This window comes from Mastomys coucha, unplaced genomic scaffold, assembly GCF_008632895.1.
Source record: "Mastomys coucha isolate ucsf_1 unplaced genomic scaffold, UCSF_Mcou_1 pScaffold22, whole genome shotgun sequence".
Classification (NCBI taxonomy): Eukaryota; Metazoa; Chordata; class Mammalia; order Rodentia; family Muridae; genus Mastomys; species Mastomys coucha.
The window spans coordinates 132,255,934-132,260,697 of NW_022196905.1; positions in this window are offsets into that span (position 1 = coordinate 132,255,934).

Consider the following 4,764-nt stretch of genomic DNA (forward strand, 5'->3'; position numbering starts at 1 on the left):
GCCTCCCAAGTGCTGGGATTAAAGGCGTGCGCCACCACCGCCCGGCACAATCTAAAGTTTCAAAAGAGAAATGGCAGGCTGAGGTAGTGAGGTTGGTAGAGTGCTTCCTTGCCTTAGTCCAGAGTTCCATCCCCACTACCATCTAAACCAGGTATAGACAGGCACAGGCACACACCTGTAGTCTGAGCGCTGCAGCAGTAGAGGCAAGAACATCAAGAATTCAAGATCATCTTCAGCTCTGTGGTGAGTCTGAGGCCAGCCTAGGCTATGTGAGATCCTGAAAGAAGAGGAGGAAGAGGAGAGTATGCATCCAAGATCCAATGAGATGTTAAAGTATAAAGTCAGAAAGAAAAAAAAACCTGAAGATACGTAGCAAATACTCTGCTGTCTTCTGGATCTGAATCTTGGTAAAAGAATAACTTGTTATTTCTAGCAGGCAATACTGGTGATGATTTTGTATGTTAAAGGTAGGTTTTCAGGGCTGGGGAGGTAGCTCAGTCGCTTGCCATGCACACATGAAGACCTGATTTGAATACCAGAACTGAAGCAAAGAAGGGTAGGGTGGGAAAGTAGACACAGGAAGATTTCTAGGAGTATTGGCTAGCCATCTGGCTTACTTGATTACTTCCAGCCAAGAGTGGGACCCAGTGTCAGAAATTATAAAAAAATAAAAATAAGTGGACAGCTTTTGAGAAATGATGCCCAAGGTGGTCTTGCATCAGTGAGCACAAATGTATCTGAACATATATCCAGATGCAGGTGTTGGGTACAGGCCCAAAGTTTAAAAAGTAGAACTTCTTCTCTCTAACCTTGGGTAAAATTAAATCTTGGTTTTTTTGTTTTGTTTTGTTTTGTTTTGTTTTTACTGTCTCATTTAAATGGAGAAGTGACTTGTTGATTTAAAAGTGCCCGCCCTTTCAGAGGACCAATGTAGGCAACTCATGGTCCCCTGTAACTTCAGCTCTGGAGGGTTCCTGCACTCTATTCTGGCCTCACAGTGTCTGTGCACACAAACACACAAATGAAAACACTTGTTAAAGTAGAACTACAATCCGTTAGATTCTTACACAAAATTGACATTTTTTAACTGTCTCATTTAAATAATTGACTTGTTCATCCTATTCAGAAACTCCGAACGAAGCTGGGCTCCAATATTGGTTTGCTTGGGTTTCATACTACTTGAGTCAGTATACCTGTTCCTGCTTTACTTTCTTTTCAGGGCTGTGGGCTGTGATGGAGTAAACAAAAAGGTAACACACACACACACACAGGAATTGCAGAAGTGGCTCAGAAGTGAAGTGCATTTGCTTTTAGAAAGGACTCGATTTCAGTTCCCAGCACCAACATGGAGGTTCACAATTGCCTGTAATTCCAGCTTCAAGGGATCCAGTGCCCTCTCTGGCCTCCAACAGCACCAGGCACACATGCGTGCACATACATACATACATACATACATACATACATACAGGCAAAATAAAAATAACATCTTAGAAAAAAAAAGTTGAGCATTACACCCATAATCCCAGCATTTAGGAGGCCAAGATTCATTTCGAGTTCAAGAGCAGCCTGGTCTATAGAGCAGGTTCTAGACCCCACAGTGAGACCATCTCAAACTCAAAAAACGAACTTTCTACTTAGGACCCTTCTGACACCAGGTGTCAGGTTTGGTGGTTGATTGGTTTCCTAGTTCTCTGGACACCTATAATAATGTCCTGCAAGTCAAGTTAATTCTAACGCTGCCTGAAGATAGTGTAGACCCCACAGGCTGAAGGACTCAGTCGCACAAAACTCTCCTCACTTCAAATGCCAGGCAGGAGTCTCCAGTTTACACCTGCATTTCTGGCTAGCTGTTTAGATGCTAATCAGTGATTTCTACAGCCATTATCTCTTTCTTAGAATGGCTCACAACACTCAAGAGAATGCTTTACTTATTGGCTTATTAAAAGAATAAGACAGTGGTCAGAGAGGTGGCTCGCTTGGTATTGGCCGCTCTTCCAGAGGGCACACAGGTCTATAGTGAGAATTTTGGTTTCTTAAAAAACCCACTTAGGATATATGAATATGTTTTTGTTTTAATCCCGGGTGCGGGATAAAAGGCTGCTTCACAGCAGGTGATTATGATTGGCCTCGTGCACTAGCGGGGTGTGATATTTGCCAGCTTCAGAGAGTTTTTAACTCTGAAGAAGGGTGTAAATGGGAGAGCCCAGGAAGGCCTGTGGAGGCTGCCGCTCCTTGCTGTCACTGTGGTTTGTTAAGTGTTACTGAGTAAAGAGAAGGTGGGGATACCCTGACGACAAAGATTGGACTTGCCCCAAGAAACTCAACATCCCTAGTCAGTAGGAAGCAGTTATTTTATTGACCAAAAGATCTCTGCCCCCTTTCCCCTCTAACCCTTAGTTTCTCTCCTGCCTAGTGTTGGGGGGCTGGAAGGGATTGGGTGGAATAAAGGTTGGAAGGGAAGTACAGATAAAAATCCAATAAAATAGCTAACAACAACAAAAGAACAAAACCAGCACAGGTCCAAATCGCAGCACCCACATGGTGACTCCCAACTATCCTTAACTCCAGTTTGGAGGGTTCCAACACCCTCTCCTGGCCTCTAAAGTCATCAGGTACAAATGAGGTACACAAACATAAATTTAGGCAAAACACCCACACAAAAATAAATTGTTTAAAAAATAAAAGGATAAATATCTTAATTACTTTTTTATTTCCATAGAGAGACACAATGACCACAAACAATTTGGGAAGGAAAAGGTTTATTTGACTTACATGTCCTAAATCAAGTCCATTTAAGGGAAGCCTGGAGGCAGGAGCCATGGAAGAGTGTTGCTTACTGGCTTGGTCAGCTGGCTTTCTTATAGAACCCAGGACTACCAGCTCAGGGGTGGATCCATCTACAATGGTGTGGCCCTTTACTCATCACACATGAATTAAGTACAAGCTTGTCATATCTCCATATGGCATTTTCTCATTGAGGTTCCCACCTCTCAGGTGACTCTAGTCTGTGTCAAGTTGATATTAGCACCAGAAGAGAGAAATGAACAAGCCAGGTGAAGACATGCATGGGATAAGGTATAAGGTGGGCTCTCATGCTTTTTTGAGCAAGCTTCCCAGCATCTGTGTTCACCCACCTGGAAACTCCAGGATGGACATGACCAGAGTGGTCGTGAATGGGAAGCCTGCTGTTATCTAAGAGAAACTGAATCTTGATCACCTCCTACTGACCAAACATTCATATGGCTGAAAAAAAAGGGCAGGGGGAGGGGGGACTGGAGAGATGGCTCAGTAGTTAAGAGCATTAAGTGCTCTTCCAGTAGGTCCTGAGTTCAATTCCCAGCAACTACACAGTGGCTCACAGCCATCTGTTATGGGATCAAATGCCATCTTCTAGTGTGTCTGAAGACAGCCACAGTGCACTCATATACAATAAATAAATAAATAAATAAATAAATAAATAAATAAATAACCATAACTATCTGCTAGGCATGGTAGCACATGCTTTAATCCCAGCACTGGGAGGCAAAGTCAGGCAGATCTATCTCTGAGTTCAAGGCAAGCCTGGTCTACAAAGTGAGTTCCAGGACAGCCAGGGCTGTTACACAAAGAAACCCCGTCTCAGGGTGAAGAGGAGAAAAGAAGAAAGGAAAGAAAGAGAAAGATGACAGACAAACAGACCAACAACCATCTTGGGGATCAACATGGAAACACCATTGGCTGTGATGGAGCATACCTGAAATCCATGGCTGAGCAGGAGGACTGTTAAGTTTGAAAGCTGTCTGGACTACATTCTGAGAACCTGGAGGGTGTGGGAATGGATGATTGGAAGGAAAAGCAGGAGAGGAGGGGGGAAGAGAAGAATAGTTTTGGAGAGGGAGGAGGAAAGGAAGAAGGGAGAACTCACTTTAATAGAAAAGAAGGGAGTCAGGAACTACAGTAAACATTACTGGGTTTTCCCTATCTGGATTTCTGTGGCATAGGGAAAGGACTCCATTTTCTTTGTTGAATCAAATACCTTCAGAAGACTATAAAGAACAGTGATATAGAGAACTGTGGGAAAGTCCAGAAGTCATAGAAATGAGTCCAAGTCTCCAAGCTTACCACATTTTAAAACTATATACATACATACATACATACATACATACATACATACATATATATATATATATATATAGTGTGTGTGTGTGTGTGTGTGTGTGTGCCACAGAACAACAAAAACTATGCTTTTGATGGCACAATTGGACTAGGAATAGTTAGTTAGAAATATAGAAAAGAATATTTTTGCCTAATTTGAAGAACATTTTTACAACTAAGGAATTCTCTTTTTGATAGTAAATCATGACTGTCAACTTCATGGGGTTTTAAATTACTATGGAAACAAATCTCTCCATGAGGGATTATCTAGATTAGATTAATTTAAAAGGGACTACCCACTCTAATGTGGGCAGTCCTTCTATGTGCTGGCTTCACAGGCTGGGACTGCCCACTCTAATGTGGGCGGTCCTTCCGTGCGCTGGCTTCACAGGCTAGGAATGGAGAAAATGAGCTGAGCACTAGCATTCATCTCTGTCTCTCAACTGCACATAGTGTGACCACAACCTTAAACCATGACATTAGAACACTTCCATCTAGGTGCTTTTGGTACATGCCTTTGATCTCAGCAATGGGGAGGCAGAGGAAGACAGATCTCTGTGAGTTCAAGGCCAGCCTAGTCTACGGAGTGAGTTCCAAGACAACTTGGGTTACATAGAGAAACCCTGTCTT